Source organism: Gouania willdenowi, chromosome 7 (genome assembly GCF_900634775.1).
Source record: "Gouania willdenowi chromosome 7, fGouWil2.1, whole genome shotgun sequence".
Lineage (NCBI taxonomy): Eukaryota > Metazoa > Chordata > Actinopteri > Blenniiformes > Gobiesocidae > Gouania > Gouania willdenowi.
Window position 1 is genome coordinate 30,306,752 of NC_041050.1, and position 22,403 is coordinate 30,329,154.

General features: G+C 41.1%; 1 protein-coding gene across 7 annotated transcripts in view; it reads right to left on the bottom strand.

Annotated features, from left to right (window-relative positions):
• stat6 (signal transducer and activator of transcription 6, interleukin-4 induced) overlaps nt 1-10,593 on the bottom strand; it is a 50,747-nt gene extending 40,154 nt beyond the window's left edge. For all 7 annotated transcript variants that reach the window (XR_003674447.1, XR_003674448.1, XR_003674449.1 and 4 more), the window contains exon 1: nt 10,191-10,593. The gene's annotated coding sequence lies outside the window, so the exon portion shown is untranslated. The remainder of the gene's footprint in view (nt 1-10,190) is intronic.
• Nucleotides 10,594-22,403: the final 11,810 nt, after the last annotated feature.

A 22,403-nucleotide genomic window follows, 5' to 3' on the forward strand; every position in this document is an offset into this window, starting at 1 on the left:
AATCTCCCCATCTCACTACTTGGCAGGATAGCTTCAGTTAAAATGAAAATCTTACCTAAAATAAACTACCTGTTCTCAATGATACCACTGAAACCACCAAAACAATGGTTTCAAAGATTAGATTCTGCAACTACAAAATTCTATACTAGAAATAAAAAACCTAAAATAAGCCTTTCAACCCTTCAAAAAAACAAAGACGAGGGTGGTTTAGAAGCCCCTAATTTCATGCATTATTACTTAGCAAACCAAATATTATATTTAACAGAGTGGCTAAAACCAAAAGAATACTACAACACCTGGCTAGAAATAGAACAGTTAGACTGCAAACACATTAAACTCTCTGATCTCCCTTTTATCACTGCGACCCTCAAACATCACAACTGCTTTAAAAACCCACTAATTGCCTCCACACTGACTGCATGGTGGAAAGCCCTGGACATCACAAATGTCCAATTAAAAATTAGTATACTGTCTCCAATCTGGCACAACCCTGACTTTAAAAATAAAAAAACACCACTCTATCTGAAAACATGGGAAGAGAGTGGAATCACTCATCTCAAGACCTTTTGAAAATGACAAGATCAGGCCATATAACAATCTAACCCAAGCATTCGATATAAATAAAAGTAACTTTCTACAGTACTTACAAGTAACAGAGACAATAAAGAAAAATACTCCACTAGACTTAACTACTTTACAACCTCCAGAACTGGCTATATATATGAAAAAAATCTCAACAAAATCAAAAAAACTCTCAAAAATATACAGAGCGCTCTCGAACACTAACTGTAATTACTTACCAATCGCGAAGTGGGAGGCCGAACTCTCAATCACCCCGAGCACTGATTTCTGGACAGAAATTTGTTGTAATACTTTTAAGATGACAAAAAACACAAACCTTCAGCTAATTCAATACAAGGTCCTCCACAGATCCCACACTACCCAACAGAAAATGCATAAAATGGGCTTCTTAGCAACAGACATCTGCTCTCAGTGCACCCAGAATACAGCGGATTCCTATCTACATGCCTTATGGCTTTGCTCCCCAGTTCAACACTTTTGGATTCTAATCACTGAAAAACTGTCCTCCATTTTGGACTGCAGGATTCCTTTATCTCCAAATCTTTGTTTGATTGGAGACCTGACAATGCTTCAACTTCCAGCAAACCAATCACAATCAATCCTTGCGGCACTAGCCATAGCAAAAAAAACAATATTACTAAATTGGAAAGACAAAAAATCCTTAAACATAAACCAATGGCAAAATCTCCTCACAGAATTTATTTCCATGGAAAAGATGTCTGCTCTCAGAAAACAAAAAAAAATAACGTGCTTTGAGGAGCGTTGGACTCCTTTTTTAATTGCATTAAATCTAAATTTTTAAAACCCTGATGATCTAGCCTGCAAGCGACTGCCAGCACCACTCTTTACTAACGCACTAGCCCAACTGTAAGCTTGGGCCACCTTGGGCCTCTGGGGTGGTCTTGGCCGGGGTGGCTGGGGTGGGTTGCCGGGGTCTCTTGTTGCCTCGACACGGGTGTGCATTCCTTCTGGGTGTTCACGAGGTCCTGGGGCTGTTTGATTTGGCGCTGTTGCCCCTCGCGTGCACATCTGGTTGGTCTCTGGGGCTGGGGCCCTGCGTGCTCCCCTGCCGCTCCTTCCCCTTGCTCCCTGTCCCCCTGTCTCGTCCTCCCCCCCCCTCCTCCTTTGCTCTTGCGCCCGCCATCCTGTTGGGTTGGGTTTGGGGGGCTCCCGTTGGCCTGGGCGCTGGTGGGGGGGCTGTGGCTCCCGCCTGGGGGACGGGCGGTGCCGTGCCGGGTGGGTTGGCTGGGGGGTGGTCTCGTGGGGGGCCTGGGGTGGTGGGGTCCTTGGCTCCGGTCCGGGGGGATCCGGGGTGGGGGTGGCTTTGGGGGTGGCTGCTGCCCGGGGTCGGCGATTGCCTCCTGGGTCGCTGGGTGGCGGGGTGTGGCTGTGGGTTGCTCCGTCGGCCCTTGCGGGTCCTAGGCTTGGCTCCCTGGGGCGCGCCTTTGCCAGGGATGTCGCTTGCGCGGCGAGCCAGGCGGGGCCCCCTCCGGGGCTTTTTGTTTGACCGCAATGGCCGGGGTGTGGCCGTTACGGCTAGAGGGGTGGGGTGGGGGGTGCTATGGGGTCTCCCCGGGGGTCGTATTGGGTGGGTGTGCGGGGGCGCGGCGCGTGGTTCTTGGCCTGGTGGATCCTTGTCGGGATTGGCTGGTCTGCTGGCTGGGTGCACCGGGCGCCGTGGGCGCGATTCCGGGGCGGGGGTGCCCCGGGGGCGGATCCTTGGTCTACGTTTCCGGGGGAGTGCTCTCCTGCCATCTGCCCGGGGACCGGCCGCGGCTCGTGGCGGCGCTGCGCAGCCTTGGGCGGGGCGGGGCTGGTGGCCTCGGGCCCGCTGTCGTCCGGGGTGGGCTGGCGTCGGGGGGGTGTCTCGTGCCGGTGCGTGGGTCGTCGGGGATCGCCTCCGTGGGGGGGGGGGGGGCTCCATTGGCGCCGTTGGTGTGGGGGGGGGGGTTCCGGGCTGGGGGTGCTTCGGTACTCCGGCTTGCCGGTCCGTGGCTGGCGGGATGGCCCTGCTTGGCGGTGGATGGCGTCCTCTCTAGTCGGGGGGGCCGGGGCCGCCTCCCGGTGGAGAGTGTTGTATCGTGGCGCCGGGTGGGCCTGTGCTGGCCCTGGTGCGGGCGCGGGCCTCCCCCCTGCTCGGCCGCTCCCCTTGGCGGCGGGGTGGCGTTGCTCCGGGCCGGCGTGCGGCGGGGGTCGCCCCCTGGGGCGCCGGGGGATGGGGTTGGTGCCTGGCTGTGCCCGGGGGTGGGGGTTGTCGCCGTGCTCCGCGGGGCCGGCGCGGTCTGGGGGGTGCCGTGGGGGGGGGTCTCTGGCTGTGCTGCTCCGGGGCCCACAGTGCCACTTGCCCGTCTGCGCCATCTACCCTCTCGCGTGGCCCGCCATGCGGACGGGCCCGGCTCACACCGGACAGGCCTCCTACATGTTCACTTCACCACACTCCCAGCTGGTCTGGCTCACTCACAAAATGCACCACACACCCATACCCAACCCTTGGGGGGCTGGATGGTGGGGCTGGGGGTGGAGGGGGCCGCCACCTGTGTTACTATGTAGTGGCGTGGGGGCGGCACTCCCACCCTAGTTGCCCTACTAATCCCTCCAATTTTAATCACATCTCAACATGCCACCCCCCGGAGGGTGTATTATCACTTACACCCTCCGGCCTATTACACCACATACACATAAATCCACAGAGGCTGGATGGGGAGCACCGCTCCCCTCCATCCCCCTTCTTTTAATCACACCCCATACATTCACCAAACACACACATTCACACAGGGGATCGGGAAGTGCCTCTCCATTGGGGAATGGAGAGGCACCATAACAGGGTGGTGGGTTGGTACACACATTTGGGCCTCTCCGGTGGGGGCCTGGCCCCTCTGTTGGTGGCTGGGCCACTGCATAGAGTAAAAATACATCACGATGGTGCGGTCGGGCGTGGCGGTGGGTCTCGGAGGGGCTTTGCCGGGGTCTCTCCTTGCGGGGTCTTTCCGGGCGGTGTCGGCCTGGTGGGGCGCGGGGGTGCCTCTCCCCCTTGGGTGTGGCTTGGTGCTTGTTTCGTCTCCTGGTGGCCTTGGGGGCGGGCCCCGCGGTGTGCGGGCCCGGGGCGGCCTGCCTCGCCGGTTTGGGGGGTGGGTGTGCTGGGGGGGTGCTGGTGTCCTCACCGGGGTTGGGGCGGGGTTGTTTGGCGCCTCGGGATGATGCTGTTTACTGGGGGGGCGGCGCTAGCTGTTCCGGTGGTTGAGGTTGCTTTCGGCCGCCTGGTGGGTACGTCCTGCCATCTGCGGACTGGTGGGTGGGTCCGGGGCATCTTTGGCTGGGGGCTGCTGTCCCTTACTTGATGTGTGCCGTTGGGGTGCCTCCGTCCCCGCGGTGGGGGTCGCCGGTTGCTCGCGGGCCGGCGGGGGGCGCTGCCCCGTGGCTTGCGCCGTCCGGGGGACGGCGGGCCCTGGGCTGCTGGCCTTGTGCCGTCTGGGGCTGTGCGGTTCTGCTGGGCTTGTGGCCGGGTCCTGGGCCGGGGTGGGGGGCGCGTCCCGGGGGCTTGGCCCGGGGGCTTGCCCTTGGGGGGTCCTGGTCCCGGGGGGTGCTCCTGGGGCCCGGGGTGCTTGGCCTGCTGGCCGGGCCGGTCGTGGCGGGGGTCTTTCGGGGCGGGTGGCGCGTGCCGCGCCCTTGCGTACCTACTGGTACGGCCCCTGCTTGGGCAGTGCCCCGTGAGGCAGGGTGTCGGGGCCCGAACAGGGGGCCACATCCGGCGGGGCGGTCTGGCTTGGCCCTTGGGGGGGGCCCTGGCTTTAAAAAAACTGAAGCTCGTGGCGCGGGCGGCATCAGCAGGGGGTGATCTGGGGCGCCATGGGGGGCTAGGTTGGGGTGCCTGGGGGCCGGCGGGGGGACTCCCAGCGGCCCCCCTGGTGCCTTATGCGGCTTGGGGTGTGGTCGTCCTCCCTGGGCGGGCTGCTCCTGGTGCTGCATCCATTCCGGGTCCTTCTGGCCTGGGGTCGGGCCCCTGCTGGCTCTGGGCTCGCCGGCGGGTGCCCGCCGGCTGCCCGTTCGGCGCGGCTCTGGTCGTCTGCTGGGCGTGGGCTTCGGTTCCTCCGCTGGGGCCTCGGGCAGGGAGTTCTCTGGGCCCTCCCCTCGGGGGGTTGGGCGCGGGGGTGTGTGTGGGGGGGGGGGGGGGGTTGGTGGGGTGGGGGGTCTGGGGGTTGGGGGTGGGATCGGTGGCGTGGTGCGCTGGGTCCTTGGCTCCTTGGGGCTTTCTCGGGTGTGTATGGGGGGGGCGATGGCTGCCTCTCGGCTTGGGACCTTGGGGGCGTGCGGGGGGCTGCTTGGCCGTGGGGTGGTCGCCGGGGGCCCTTAGGCTGCCCGCTCTCGCTGCTGGCCTGACTGCTTCTTCGGGCCTGGGGGCGGCTCGTGGGTTTTGCAGTGGCGGTTCTTGGAAATACATTTGTCATGTATGCACTGGCCTTGGGCTGTGGGATAACACTCATACTGGGCTCAACCTTAGACACCTTGTTCCCAAATACCTGTTTTATGGAATTTCCACTCACCTCTTCCTCTGTTCACAGCCACCACTATTATTCCTAAACCGCACACTGGTCACCAAACTGCACAATATACACAACCACAATTTCACATCGCATCACTTGGAACCTAACAACTATTCCCCACTCATTCCATATCCTATCTTGTATCCCTCTTCCCTGTTAACTTCCCCACCCCCCTCCAACCCCTCACCTTGGTGTAAACACTGCCCTCTCTTTTTTTACATCCTCCCTTTAATAAAGTATTTCTTACCCTTCCCTAGGGAGGGCTGGTGATGGTCACAATTATGCAATGAAATAAATAAATTTATTTAATTGCAATAATAAAATATGCACTGCTGTTAAAAGATTGCACTTCTTGTAGTGTTAACCTTCGACAGCATGTGCAGACAAGGTAAGAAAAAAAAAAAAAAAAAAAAAGAAACTCCAGATATCAGCTTTAAGGGTCTACTGAAATGTTATTATTTCCTCAACCTGTTGATTGAAGCACGTAACTGTAGGCGCGTAAAAAAGCGCTTAAGTCCAGAGAGGAGAATTAACATTTAGCTCATTCAACGTGGAGAGGTGAGTGCACAGAAGCACAAAATGACATTTGAAGAAGTTCAATTGGAGGCAGGTGGACTTCTCTGTCTGTTGCACAGACATTTAATAATGAAGAAAACAAACTAAACAAATTAAAAAAAAAATGTTTTTTTTTAAACAAAAAACTTAACCTAAAACCTATTTTCCTACTTTAATGTGGGTGCTCCGTTAGGTCCTGTAACTTTGCTCTTAAAACAGGCAGATTTAGTCAGAAACCGTCCTATTGATCTGTTGATGCCATTGATCTGAGTTAATGCAGCAACAGAGTCTGTCAATCAGCACCATTTGAAGATGGTCAACTGACCATCATCCAGCACGTCTGAGCTCCTGAGTAGTCACGCACACTCTCATTTGTGAATATCGTGCCATCGCTGCGTGAATTACACCTGCTGCTCAGCTGATTCTGACCTAGCATCAACGCAACACAAGAGAAATACACAGGAGCACTTTACTCTGCATTTTCTTATTCAGTGGCTGTTAGTTAGTTAGTTAGTTAGTTAGTTAGTTAGTTAGTTAGTTAGTTAGTTAGTTAATTCATTTATTGTCCACAGTGTGGATATTAATCTTTGGTCTCATATAAAAACAACAAGCAGAACAGCATAACAACAACAACAACAACAGCAACAACAACATTTACACACAGACATCTTCAGGGCAAGAAGCAGGACAGCAGCATGTATACAACACATCAACGGGACATGGTGTTCAGTACCCCAACTGCTTTAGGGATAAAGGAATTTTTAAAAATATTACGATTTGCCCTTGGCACTTTGTAACGTCTACCCGAAGGGAGAAGTTCAAACTCCCTATTGAGTGGATGGGACGGGTCTTTGCTATTTTGACTTTTTTTTTTTTTATATATATCATTTTCTTATATTAGAAAGGTTAACAGGAGCATTTTTTCCATCTCCACTCTTTTTATTCAGTGCAGCGATGATCTGTGTGTGTGTGTTTGTACCTGAATGTGGGTCGTACTATTTTTGGCACATAAAACAATCACCGGAAACAGTTCCTGGTTTGATGAATTGCATTTTTTTTTGTGCCCCTTATGAGATACGCCTACTATACATATAGTATAAAGGGAAATAATGTGTTTAATGGATTGTGGGCGCATTGTGACACGCTGAAGACGTGCAGTCCTGATTCCCTGGGGTTTGTACCCCTTATTAGCATGTGGAGTGACGTTTGCACACGTTTTAATACCCTTAAACCTTTAGTGAATCCGCCCCTTTGTCTTTCCGTTTGAGCATGTGTGAATTTCAACAAAAACCCACTGTTCAGGAATGTTTATCTACAACATAAACAAAAGAGACACATTTGCACACTTGTTTTTGGAGCTGATGTCTATTTAACTATGTGAATGTCAATATTTAACCAGTAGTTTGCTATCAGTGAGCTGCTGACTCCAAGTGATATGATCCCAAAGCTGCCCATCAGACCATGTGATAACTACTTGGAAGATGTTGTTTTTTATTAAATGTATTTATGGGTACTGCACGTTTACAGCACTTATCATAAACAGCGCCACCTACTGCAACAGGTAATCACAATAGCCAAAAGCAGTGGCACATGCGGACAAAAATATGTAAACTTTTTTGACCTAAAGAGTTGAACCATATGAGTTATTTTAAATGATTGCTCAGACCAATATACAGTGCTTGACAGTATCAATGATCCGAGCGGGGCTTCCCTCTTGAAATACTGACCATGTAACTTTGGAGAGACTGACCGTCTTTGGCCAGGTCATGTGACCTGGAGAATGCCTAAATAACATATGACTTTAAGGCAGTCACATGACCACAGGCTCAAGTATACTCATTGGGCTAAGGCTTTTGCTAGTATTGTTCTGCCTGTTCGACTCCTGGTCATGACCGAGGCAAGCAAAAAGTTTCAAACTGCTTCTGAGGAGGCTAAGGAGACACCGCCGAGATCCAGCCCCCTCCTGATTCTGATTCTATCAGATATGTCAGTATTATATTATCTACTATAGCTGCCTTTTTTTGTTGTTGCTAATGTCTGTCTCTATGTGTCTCTCTCAGGCGGTAGTGACATTTAACAGCGGGAGTCACATACACATACAACTTTTTTTTTATTAATTATAAAATAAATAAATACCTGCCTCCAGAGTTGTCCTTGAGTATTGACTCTTTTCCTGTATTTCAAACTGTCATGTTTGAAATAAACCACAAAGGCCATTACATATGTTTAAATGCCAGTCTCAGCAAACAAGGTATGATATTATAATATTAATAATTACTATGACGGTGAATTAAACTTTTAAAATCTTAGATAGAATATGAGTAGTAATTTGTGTGTTCTCTGGCCCTGAAAGTGAAGCATCCAGCTCTGTAGCCAAACTAGGATTAGAAATGAAAGTGGCATTCATACTCCTTCAATAAGCCTTTTAAATAATAAGTGCATATTTTGAGTGAAATCATCCTTTAGTAACTCTGTAAGTTAATGTAGCATTGTCTATGAAAAGCTCTGTATTTTTGATAAATTTTTATTTGGAATATTTGGTAGGGACTTTGTACATCAATAAAACATCCCTTTACATGTACCCTACCTTTAGTAACTACGTAAATTGAGCAATAAACCGTACGTACAGGTGGCGCTGTCTACGATAAGTGCTGCAAACGTGCGGCAGTAGAAGAAAAGTGCAAGAAAAGCCTGGGAGCCCACCAGGCCTATAAAGCACTGGGACCAACCCTGGATGCCCAACATCTACAAACATGAACTAATTACAGTTCAACACCCAAATCGACAAGAGAAAATGCACACAAAAGGAAAACATAAGAGATAACTAAATAATAATAATAATAATAATAACAAAACATTGCAAAAGTTATTTTTTTCTATAAATTTAACCTAAGTATCAAATTATATTTTCTATTTTTCGTTGAAACAGGAAAATCTCAGATTTTAAAGCAGACCATGAAGGGGGGCATTTAGCATATCTGCATTTGTGTATATAATATTTTCGGTAACACTTTACTTGAAGTTCTACACATAAGGCTGAGATGACGCTGTCGTTATTATGACATGACACCGGTCATGACTCATTATCATAAATAAGTGTCGTGAAAGCTGTCATTAAGTGTCGTTCATTACCCTAACCCTAAAGGTGTCATAATTTAGAGAATAACACTTAAAGACACCCTTCATGACACCTTTATTTTTATTTATTTATTTATTTATTTATTTATTCAGTTTATTTCCGACATGGTTACATTCACTTTTTTTTTTTTTTTCACATTTTTTTTTTCTTTTTGTACATGCCGAAAAAGGAGACGAGAAAAGCAGTTTGCTTATCCGGGTCCCGTCCCCTGTTTTACCATCGCAAATTTACATGGGTTTACATGTCTCTCTGGTCAAACATTCTTGAGTTGTTCTGAACCGTCCTTTTTTGTGTATTCTCATCTGTAGTCAGTGTTGTCCTCCTCCTCTCTATCGTTGTTCGTGTTGGCCTTGTTCCCTGCCAGACGTTGTTAGCATTCCTCCAGTTCAAGAACAGTTCCTCTTTCGAAGGTGTTTGGAAGGTTTTTTCCCTTTTCATCCATAATGTCACCACTCGGGAATGTCTCTTTTGGACACACAAGTTTGCAGCTTGTTTTGTCTCTACATCAAGGCTAATCCAGCTGTTGTCAGCTCTATTGGCAGTGTTGCGTTCTCCACTGTCAGATCCAACTTGTATAAACACATTATTATACCCTAGTTCACAAGCAAGGTAGTATTTTAATGTATTATATCTTAGTTCATAAGCGTGTTTCTAACTGCTGTTGTTAGTTCTATTGGCAGTGTTGTATTTTCCACTGTTAGATTTAACTTGTATAAACACATTATTATATCTTAGTTCATATGCAAGGTAGTTATTTCATTGTACAAGAAAACGTGTTTCTAACTGCACATACGACAATAAACACTTTGAATTTAAATTTAATGTAATCCTTAATCACCCCACCACCTAGCAATTGAAATGAATAAATGACAGACCTTTTTAACTCTTGGTTTCCACATTTAATTCAGTCTCCGTAAAATAATCACAGTCTGAGTTTTGTTTCCAGTGTTTATATAGATCTGGGTCCATATCCATGATTACCATCAGTAGTGTTGTTGTTTAGGTGGATCCTTCGTAATCCTGTCATGCTAATGACAGTGTAATGTCAGTATGTATTAAACCTTAAGTAAAGTGTTTACCATACGTGTTTATTATACTTAGATTATTGATCAAAAATGTACATTTGATGCCAAATTGAATATTTTGAAATGACCAAAACTGAACGTTTATATGTTTAGAAAACAGGTTTGAATGTCAATAGAGACAATGATGTTAACTGTGAACATGCGTGACGGTACACACAGGAAGCTTGGTGTAACTTACAGTATTTGTGTCGAATGATGGGTAAACAAGAGAACGCTCTCTTTCAAACCCATTCACATGACGTACACACAAAGCTAAATGAAATAAATAAAATAAAATACATGTCTTACCTTAGATATTATCTTTACTACCAAGTGTTGACAACAAGCCGCGTGCTGCGATACTTCCTCCTCAGTTCACTCGCTGCATCTGCGCGCTTGTCAAAAGCATCCGGAAAGATGATTTAATGTAAAATTAAAGAAAAACTGAAAAAACAACTGCACTGTGTGCGCTCAGCAGCACCAAACACAGCGCCTGACAGCGCCTGAGGGGAGAGTTAAAGGGGGTGAGGCTCACTTCCCGTTTATGCAAGCGCGCGACTCAACAGTGGATCGCGTTTTATTTCCTGCTCTACAACTTTTTAAATGCAGGGCAGAAGTTCACACGCGTGTCAGCATTTTTTGTGACAGAGTGGTGAAACAGTTTGTGATGAAAATGGGAAAGGCGCAGAGAGCGACACACGGTTATTCTTCATTAACTGTTATTCATTTCCACTCATTATCTTTCTGTGGCCGTGACTCAGACTGCACATGGGTGGGAGGTGAACCATAGGTGAACGGTCTCCTCCTCCACTGAAGAGGCGGATAAACGTCACACGAGGCAACAACCACTTCCAGTAAGTTTCAGCTGCGGACGTTCACGATATCATATCTGCTGACTGCAGCACACAAACATCCCAACTGTAAACCATGAAGAACATCTACAGCTTTCTCCAGACTTGGGTACAATTATCAATTTATTTTTATTTATTTATTCAGTTTATTTCCGACATGGTTGCATTCACAGAAGTTTTGTTATTCTTTTCTTTTTTTTTGTACATGCCGAAAAAGGAGACGAGAGAAGCAGTTTGCTTATCCAAGTCCCGTCCCCTGTTTTGTACACCGAAAATTTACATCAAAGCTTGTCTCTCTGGTCAAACAGTCTTAGGTTGTTCTGAACACAATTTCATTTTTTTTTTTTTTTTGTCCTTTTTTATGTCGGATTTATTCTCATCTGTAGTCAGTGTTGTCTTTTTTCATTCCTCCTCTCCATCCTTGTTCCCTGCAGATTTCATTCCCCGACTTTGTTTACGTTCCTCCAGTTCAAAAGAAAACTTCATCGTCTTTCGAAGTTCCTTGTTTTGTCTCTGCATTGTAATCGTAATTTTAAAAGAAACATGTTGCTGTTAAATCCTCATTGAATTGTAATTGAATTAAGATAATTGACTTTGTAATTGACATACACATTCTATAAAACTGTTATTTACAATTTCATAAAACCTGGGGAATCATGTTCTAGTTCTATGCTGGGATGGACGGACTGGCCATCTGGCATATGGTGGACCTTCCACCCGAAGTGGCCAAAAATGGTCCAAAAGTAGCAGAAACGTGGCAAGAAAAGAGTGTAAAGTGACTAAAATGGACCAAAAACAGCCAAGAGTAGCCAAAAAATTGGCAGTTATAGAAAAACAAGCTGGTATTTAATGGCAAAGGGTAGCTTTAATGGGCAAAATGTGGCAAAAAAATTTGTAGGGAAAAAGGAAACAAGTGGTGTTTATTGGGCAAAAGTTAGCTTATTTGGATGAAAAATGGTAAAAAAAAAAAAAAAAAAAAAAAAAATTAAAGAAAGGACAAGAATTGGATAAAGGTGCCAAAATGAACTTGCAAAAATGGACAAAAAATAGAAAAAAGGGGTATTTATTGGCAAAAGGTAGCTAAAGTCAATTATCAAAATATGTTTCATATCAAGTTTACCTGTCAGTTCTCGTAAAGATCATTTTACCATTAATATATATATATATATATATATATATATATATATATATATATATATATATATATATATATATATATATATATATATATATATAATTGAGGGGTATACTGACACAAAGAAGGCTAAGACACCCACACCAAAAATATTAATACCGATATTTTCAAGTATAAGGAAGCCTAACAGGGTAATAGCTAATAATTTTTTTGCATATTTTACAGATGATTTAAGTAATCTTAAGCATAATCACAACACTTTAATTGCCATGAATAATTATGGTACTTAATAACTTTACCACGTTAAAGGGTTCATTAAAAACTACTTTATCTACATTGAGTAAGAACTTTTATTTGTTTAACATTTCAGACCAGGGGTGTCAAACTCATTTTAGTTCAGGGAATAAGGAACAGTTTGGTCTCAACTGGGCCACAAATTATTGTGGGAAAACAAGTAATTTCAACTTTATTGTGTGCTAGTTTTTGCACTTCTATGTATACATAAAATACAAAATATGTAAGAAACTGACTATATACAAGCAATAAGTGACAGATATCAGTAGCAACAGGAACTTCACTTTTAATTTCCTAGATTTTGTGACCAATTTTGATTAAATTAAGGAAAATATTATGTCTTAATTTGATGAAAATTCAAAGATTTTGTAACTGTTTAACATTAAAATTGACTACAGTCATGCCCTATAAGCACCGCGTAAACTGTGAGTCCCTGCAAATATTGTTGAGTTTCATTTACACAATGACTAAAGTTTTGTTTTTCATTTTGGCTTTCTCATGTCGGCCGAATTGGATGCTTCAAAGGGCCGGATTTTCCCCCGGGCCACGAGTTTGACACTTGTTTTAGACTAAAAATGTCAATGATATCATAAGTGCACAAATGTAACACATTTTACAGTCCCGGCAATTAATTATTTCTGGTTATTTGAAACAGATTCAAAGACAAATGTAATGAAATGTAATTTAAAGGAACACAAAATGAAAGAAGAAACTAAGTATACCCAATGCGTTTTTCAAATTTCCTATTATTATATATCATATTATTTGTGCTAAAAATACATTCTGCCTTACACATTACTGCCTTTTGGGTTGCACTCTTGCTCCAAACATGGATAAAATCTTTCAGCTGACTGTCAGTTGTGCAGGACTTAAATAGTGCTATTTAGATCTGTAATTGTATAAAGACATATTTATCACCACAAAACAAATCAGGAAAAAGATCAGCCACTGTAGTCCAAACATACCTGAAGAGTATATTTATCATCAAGACAAATATACATATTTTATTTATGTTAATTATGCTTCTTTTGTTTTATTGTCATTCAAAACCCACAACTGATTCTCTGAACACTGAGAATAATTTAGATACAGAAGAGATATCTGGATGGGTCCAGAATGAGATGATTTTTCTTCATCATTAAAGAGCATGTTAGAGAAAGCTGTAGATCAGAAGGTGTCCTTATAATAAATATGTTAGGTATTTACATACCTACATACATATATACATACACGAACGCATAATCCCTTATGGATAAAAAGGTATGGTGATAGGAATTCATATAAAGCGCCTGGTGTAGTGACTGCAGCATCATAAACAAACAGGAGTTTTTGTTTGTTTATGATGAGACACTTTATCTGTAAATAAAAACTGGAAACTGAAAGCGTCGCAAACACGGAGCAACTATGTATATGAGGTTGTTCTTTTTAACTGTTAACACAGACAACTTTGTCACACACTGTGACACCAGAGTGTCACAGTGTGTGACAAAGTTGTTTTCAGTCATTTGGGCTATCAGTAGTGTTAATATGGCTCATCTTGGAGCTTATGTTGCTAATGCCCTATAGATTTTGGCATGTATTGTAGTAGTAGTAGTTGTCGTCATCGTCGTAGTAGTTGTAGTAGTAGTAGTAGTAGTCATAGTAGTATAGTAATAGTAGAAGTATAGTTGTAGTAGTATTAGTAGAAGTAGTATTAGTAAATGGTAAATGGACTTGATTTTATATAGCGCTTTATCACCACACTGAAACAGTCTCAAAGTGCTTTACATATCAGCTCATTCACCCAATCACTCTCACATTCACACACCAGTGGGACAGGACTGCCATGCAAGGCACTAGTCGACCACTGGAAGTACTGGGATCGAACCCTCAACCTCTCGATCAGAAGACGACCCACTACCACCTGAGCCACGGTCGCCCTAGTAGTAGTAGTAGTAGTAGTAGTAGTAGTAGTAGTAGTAGTATAGAAGTAGTAGTAGTAGTATAGAAGTAGTAGTAGTAGTAGCATAGTAGTAGTAGTAGTAGTATAAAAGTAGTAGTAGTAGTAGTAGCATAGTAGTAGTAGTAGTAGTAGTAGTAGTAGTAGTAGTAGTAGTAGTAGTATAAAGTTAGTAGTGTGTCGTAAGATAGTAGTAGCCATTAGTAGTAGTCGTAGTTAGTTAGTAGTAGTAGTAGTAGTAGTAGTAGTAGTAGTATAGAAGTAGTAGTAGTAGTAGTAGTAGTAGTAGTAGCATAGTAGTAGTAGTAGTAGTAGTAGTAGTAGTAGTAGTAGTATAGAAGTAGTAGTAGTAGTAGTAGCATAGTAGTAGTAGTATAGTAGTAGTAGTAGTAGTAGTAGTATAGAAGTAGTAGTAGTAGTATAGAAGTAGTAGTAGTAGTAGCAGCATAGTAGTAGTAGTAGTAGTAGTAGTATAGAAGTAGTAGTAGTAGTATAGAAGTAGTAGTAGTAGTAGCATAGTAGTAGTAGTAGTAGTAGTATAGAAGTAGTAGCAGTAGTAGTAGTAGCATAGTAGTAGTAGTAGTAGTAGTAGTAGTATAGAAGTAGTAGTAGCATAGTAGTAGTAGTAGTAGTAGTAGTAGTAGTAGTAGTATAGAAGTAGTAGTAGTAGTAGTAGTAGCATAGTAGTAGTAGTAGTAGTAGTAGTAGTAGTAGTATAGAAGTAGTAGTAGTAGTAGTAGTAGTAGAAGTATAGTGGTGGTAGTAGTAGTAGTAGTAGTAGTAGTAGTAGTAGTAGTAGTAGTAGTAGTATAGTAGTATAGTAGTAGTAGTAGTAGTAGTAGTAGCATAGTAGTAGTAGTAGTAGTAGTAGTAGTATAGAAGTAGTAGTAGTAGTAGTAGTAGTAGCATAGTAGTAGTAGTAGTAGTAGTAGTAGTAGTAGTAGTAGTATAGAAGTAGTAGTAGTAGTAGTAGTAGTAGTAGTAGTAGTATAGAAGTAGTAGAAGTAGTAGTAGTAGTAGTAGGAGTAGTAGTAGTAGTAGTAGTAGTAGTAGTAGTAGTATAGAAGTAGTAGTAGTAGTAGTAGTAGTAGTAGTAGTAGTAGTAATAGTAGTAGTAGTAGTAGTAGTAGTAGTAGTAGTAGTATAGAAGTAGTAGTAGTAGTAGTAGTAGTAGCATAGTAGTAGTAGTAGTAGTAGTAGTAGTAATAGTAGTAGTAGTAGTAGTAGTAGTAGTAGTAGTAGTAATAGTAGTAGTAGTAGTAGTAGTAGTAGTATAGAAGTAGTAGTAGTAGATTTCTAGATATTATTCATATTGTTGTTACTATTATTATGTAAATTTTGTTTCCACCTTTTTTCAAACACATTTTTTTTAAATCGTGACGTCAGGTCACGTTCACTGCACTTACCATTTCTGACCACATGAGGGCAGCAGCGATCAGTTTGAATCATAAAACTGATCTGACATCACAACAGCGTCACACATGTTCACCTTCAAACAACATACATGAAGTTAATCTAAATCCTTACATTTCCCCCTCTCTGCCTCCATGTTTGGTGGTTTTATTAAGTTGAATACTCACAATTTAAATTGTTGACTATTTGTTTATCCAGTGATCACCTATAAGTGGTGAAGGAAGGGGCGGAGCCATGAGATTTGACCAGGACATTCCACCTGTCAGCTTTCATTTCCTGACAGGTTTGACTGACCGACACAGAAACAATGCAGCTGCATAGGGTCGGACATTTACTCTGAACAGTGTCCTATGTGCTTGTTGGTCATAGATCTATAACTATATCAGAATGAGAAAAGTTTTATAGTTTAAAAACAACACAAGGAAGGTGACTTGGTGGATGGTGTGAAGAACAAAAAACAAACGAGAAACACTATAATAATAATGATTATAATATATATAAATTATATAAATGAAGAATATATATATATATATATATATAACAACCCTGGATCAACCTGTCACTGCGAAATGTTCATGGACATAATATTTTCATTTAAATGTTCACCTGCACTACTCATCAATGCACTACTGCACTATTATCTTATTATTATTATTGTATTTTTATTCGTTATTATTATTATTATTATTATTATTATTATTATTATTATTATTATTATTACTATTATTATCTTGTTATTTTTTATTTAGTTTGCACATATTAGTCTAACTACTCTTATATTTATGTTTATACTTCTTTTTTTATTTATTTTTCTTTATTCTAGTTGATTGTTATTATTTAATGTTACACTATCTGAGAGAGCACAGGTCACCAAAACAAATTCCTCGTGTGTATTCATACACTCTTGGTCAATAAAGCTGATTCTGATTCTGATATATATATAACTATTAGCTGCACCCTTTCATCATTTGCTCCCTCATTTAGTTTGTCAAAAATATGTATTTTTTTTAACATTTTAAACTTGTCTTTTAAAAATGTCGATCATGTAACTATTTGACAACATACGTGCACAGATGTAGCTTATTTTACAGTCCTGGTATGCAGTTATTTTTGGTTATTTGAAGCAGATTAAAAAACATTCTGTAATTTAAAAGAACACAAACTAAGAGAAATTAAATTCACAATTTATATATATATATATATATAATATTATTTCTGGTAATACTCATGATAATTTACTCAAGATATCTTGTGTTGTTAAATGAAATATTGAATTACAACAATATAAGCTTGTCTCCTTGTAGTTACAGGTTGAGTCGTGAGGATGTTTTGAAAAAGTGAAATAAATAAATAAAAAACCTTTTGCTAACCTCTGTGTGTGTGTGTGTGTGCAGGCCTGTCACTGTTTTAAGGTGCTCTTAGGTGAAGGAGCTCCACTGCAGGCTTGTGAGTTGCAACATCTGGAACCAATACAGATGTGCCGGCTATCTTTGGGACCAAAGGGCTTTGGAGGTTGCAGGCTGCATTGGTGGGTGGGGGGGGGGCTGGGCTAGTTGCTACTTTGGCCCCGGGGGTCTGTGTGTCCCTGACTTCAAAATAGACTTGATTGCTAACAGCTGGCAGTGCTAACTCACCCTGTGTCAGAGCTCTCCTCTGATGTCAACCTTGTCAGTATCAAGGCCCGGACAAAGGAGGGGCAGCAGCAGAGTGCACAACATTCACACACATCTTTTTTTTACATTTTTGAACAAAAAGAGAAAAAAAGATGACAGTGAAATGGCTGTTTGTTAAATACACTGAAATGTATAAATCAACTAAATCTGTATATATACACACACAAGATGTCAATGCTGCAAAACAGTTTTAAATAGCAACATATTAACTATTTCTTTGTATTATCTTAGTTTATTTGACAGGGACAGTAAATGTGCCATTATTAGCTACAGAGCTAATTGTCAACTATTGTCCCTGGTAGGCCTGGGCAATATATCAAAATTCAAGATAAATCAAGTTGTTTATTTTGGCGATATAGAAAATTCCAATATCGCCTATATCGATATGTTTTAATTTGAGCTTATATTGTATTAGAATATTTTGCTGTTGCTACTTCTCAGAACAAAGCACAGTTAGATGGATTTCTGACTGCGTCCTAAGCCAGACCTTCAACTAAACAAGCTACACTACAGAATTCACTCACACGTGCTGTCCCTTATAGGAGAAAAAAACTAAAGTGGAATAGTTTGTGCAGCTGTTTGTTATTAAATATCCCTGTGTGGCATTTTTCAGCAAATTTAACCCAGAATTGTCTTTATTGTAAGACTTTATTGAGTTAAAAATAATGAGATTTATATTGAATATCGCCATTTTGAGAAATAATATTAAGGAATGAATTTTGGTTCATATCGCCCAGCCCTAGTCCCTGGACAAGGTGTATAGTGTCAACATCAGTAGAAAAGTCATAGTGGTAGCATAATATTTGATTTGATTTGATTTACATTTTATTTGGAACATGAACACAACAGCAGTGTATTTACCACAATGACAAAATAATAATATAATAATAGTTAGAAAAAAAAAGAGAGAAATCAAACAAAGCAAAGTGAGGATAAATGGTTAGAAAATACTGCACGTGAAGCCTGTACATGTTCAAAACAGAGTAGGAGGAAGTATAAACGTATGTGATCCTACACCACCTTGTAATATCTAGTACTATACTTTATTTCTATACATTAATCTTCTTATAACTGACTGTCCAAAGGTGGTTCATCTGTAGGGCACGTCACAGTGTCCTCTAACCATGGGCCTAATGATTCTACCACAAGTACATTTTAGTTTGATGAATTCCCTTAATGGTGGTGGTGTAAATTCATGGAGTGTTTTATATATCGTCCAAGCAAACACAAAGTAAACTGAATTTTTTAAAGTGCATTTAAAAAAAATTGCATTTATCTGCAGAGCAGTCCACTGAAAAGCTTTTCCTCCCTCATAAGTAATCTCTTCGAAACCCAACATTAGCAGTAAATCTGATAATCAGCACACATCATTCTTTTTGAATATTCTGCACTCTACTCTCAGGATCACTTTGTCTCCTCCGCTCTTTGTCCGTACTTGTTTACGTGTAAATCCACCACAGAATCTCAGCCCTGAAAGGCAGTGATGCTGAATGAGTGGTACAGCAAGGGCCACACAAATGTTTTTGTTTGACCAAAGGGCCACATTATTAACATTCATGTCAGCATTTAGAATAATGACCAATCTTAGCCTTAACACAGAAAAGAAGCAAGCGTTTTTATGTCAATTTTGTGTGTTTTTCTGTCATTCTGTGTATGTTTGTGCATTTGTATATTTTTTTCCAGTGAAATGTATGTGTTTTGGAGTCATATTGTGTATTTGTGTTGTCATTTTGTGTTTTTTTGGAGTAATTTCTGTTGTTTGCTCGTACTGTGGGTCTGCAGTCATTTTTTGGTATTTTTCTTGTCTTTTAGTAGTCATTTCATTCCATTAAACACTAAACAAAACATTTCCATTATTTTGTGTACAGCACGACCAAAAGGGTTCAGGCTGAAGTTAATACTTAATATGCCTAACCTTGTTTACAGACTTTTGCGAGACAAAATCACAAAGATTAATAATAACCAATTTCAAGTGTCCAACAGAAGAGAAATACACATGTATTTAGAATAGTTACTTTAACATAAATTTAATTTTGTTTTATGTTTTTTTTTTTAAACTAACCCATGTCATCATTTAATTCATTTCATCCATAATGGATTTATTAAAGTTGCTACTTTATTCATTCTGACCTTATATTTTAATTATAGTAGATGTATACATATTTTTGAAAGCTGTGACTGTTTTATTTGATCTGTCGTGTCATTCCACAGATTAACACCTCTTATAGAGATACATCAACTTTTTTTATTTGCTCCAGCTTTTACTTTTTTTTGAAAATGCCGGTTCCTCTGAGGTTAGACTGACTTTTCCTGTGTTTAAAAAGCTCCTGGATGTGAGGAGGTAGAAGATTATTACGTGCCTTGTACACCATTACTAATGTGTTAAGGTCAACAAGATCATGGATTTTCAATAAATTCAGTTCTACAAAAATAGGGTTTGTTGGTGCATAAAAATCTGCTTTAGTGATAATTATTTTTTGTGTACTTTTGTTGTCATTTGGTGTAATTTTGAGTAATTTTGTATATTGCTGTATTACCTTTAGTTTTGTGTTTTAATGTATTTTTTGTGTTTTTCTCATCTTTAAATATATTTTCTTGCAATACTGTATTCTTGCTTTTTTTTGTGTATTTTTCTGTCATTTTGTGTGTTCACTTCGGGGGCCGCATGAAATGGGCCGCCAGTTGCCCATGTCTGTGCTAAATACTGCTCCACTGAGCAGCTGAGGATCATTTTGTATCCTTATGAGTACATTGGACAGCAACTCATGAGCATCCTTTATCATCCAATTAGAAACTGTGCCTATAATTACCACCAATAGGCAGGAGATGAAAATGATTGACTTCCTGAAGACGTCGACTCGCCAGGACAAGAAGGATGTTGTGGTTATTTGTGGGATTGTCGGTCAGTTTATACAAAGTCACAAATGAGAAGACAAGCTAGGCTAATTATTAAAGCTCCCAGAACAAATGCACTTTCCATCCTTCTACCCACCTTTTTGATCAAAGTGCCTGGTCATTTCCATAACTTTAAAAAATGAGGACATTTTTCAGGACTTGACATAGCCAGGATAAAGACAAAAAAAAAGATAACATTTTAGTCTGAGAGAAGAGAGAGTAAAGTGTCACATTGTAAGTAAAAATACAACAAATTATGTCTTTAAATATGGTGTGCCAATTGTAAAGTTGCGCATGCTAAAATAAAAAAATACTTTTTGCAACAATGTGAATTTTTTTATGATACTTTTGACCAGATTTACAGCAATATTTGTGATATTTTTTTCTCATAAAATTTTATTTTCAATGTTAAATCTAAATGTTACATTTGAATATAAATGCTAAATGTGAAATCTAAATGTATAATCTAAATGTTACATTTGAATATAAATGCTGAATGTGAAATCTAAATGTATAATCTAAATGTTACATTTGAATATAAATGCTGAATGTGAAATCTAAATGTTAAATGTAAATGTTTAATCTATATGGTAAATCAAAATCTAAAGTGTATATGTTGGAATGTGGAAACTCTTAAGCCCAACCTGGCAACACAGCTTCTGCAGCAATTCACTCTTCTGTCTCTGCTGCTGTGTTTTTAAATAAGACGTGTTTTGGACCAGACTTGTACAAGGCAATGCCAGACATATGGCCACACTGGATCAAAGTCCTTTTAGGGGGAAAGTGTGCTCTCTGAGGGGTGGTACATGACTTTCTTCCATTAGTTTTCAGTTCTCAAAATAAAACAAACAGCTTCTATGGGCTTCAGGTTTCCTCAGCTGAAGTTAGGTGATTATAGCTTATGCTAAACTCACAGGAAGGAAGCCAGCCTTCTATGTTTACTAATAAGTCCCACTACTTTAGCTTTTACTCTCGTTTAAGCAAAACCTTAAAGTAAAAATATTTATTTTGTTATAATAAAGCCAGCCACCAACGGCAGCCGTCAACACACACGGAGGTTGATCACAAGAAACGAGAAGCACCAGTAGAATAATTACACCACCACTGGTTCCTTTAATCACATATCATGTGCATGCTTTTCATAACATCCTTTTTTTCCTTTCTTTTTGATGTATTAATAACGTTTCTATTCACCAGTTCATCAGTTATGTGACTTTTGCGTTGCTTCTTCAGATCAAGATTTAATTTTAAAACAAAAAAGTGCTGCTTATCTATTTATTTGTTATGTTTGTTTTGGCTTTAAGTCAGTAAAACAAAATAACCACACCATTTATTTGTTATTTTGATTTGGTTTTAAAATGGAATAACCAAAGAACGAGCGGTACACGGACTTAGTAGTGACTCCTGGTTTCATTTCTCATGGTTTTCTCACTAATGCTGCTTTGCTGGTTCTATGTTAAAGTACCTATATACACCAAAATGGCAGCTGCTGAACAAGATCCATGTTCATCAGAGCAAAGCTATGCATCACTTTTCTACAATTAATCGTTTTTGTCATTAACACCGGCAGCCCCACTGTTCTACTGGGATTCAGGCACAGATGTTACAAACTACATTTTGACAGTGCAATCTGTAACGAAGACGCAAACGATCCTGTTTCATGCATCAACTCAACGTTAACTGTTTTGCACAGAAGTTGCTCGGATTTCCTTTATTCTCACTGTTATTTTGCACTCAATGAAAAATGTCAGGAAAGGCAAGAAATAGTGGTGGGCAGGCCGCTGGGATGAACTGTTGTTTACACACAGTGACAGCGATGAAGGACCTCTGTGCTTTGGTGCTGGGCCTAAAGCCTCCGGGGTGAACCAGCACTGCTGCTATGGACGGATGCTACAACACGCACATGAAAAAAACCGTACAGTCAGGTTCACACGGACATGAACAAATCTGTTGGCTTGCTTTGAGTTTGTCTGCAAAGCACACACAGATTCATTTGCTCATTTTAAGGAATTAGATCTTTATAAATCCTTAATATTTCTTCTAATGTGCTTTTGTGCCTTCAAAAAGGTCACGTTTAGGTTCACTCCTGTAAACAATAAAAAAGAAAACACACAAAAAAAATCTCCATACAATATTGACAAATTCTGTTTAATATTGTGTGATACTCTTTTTTTAAAATACAGTCTTTTCTGAGGTAGACTATTACAGTTCAAGAACATTATTGTTTTTTAAAACAGACATCCAAAAAAGACATGAAATAAATACTTTCATGTACAATATGCCGCAAAAATGAGGTAGAAATGGTTACAGAAAAATGTACAC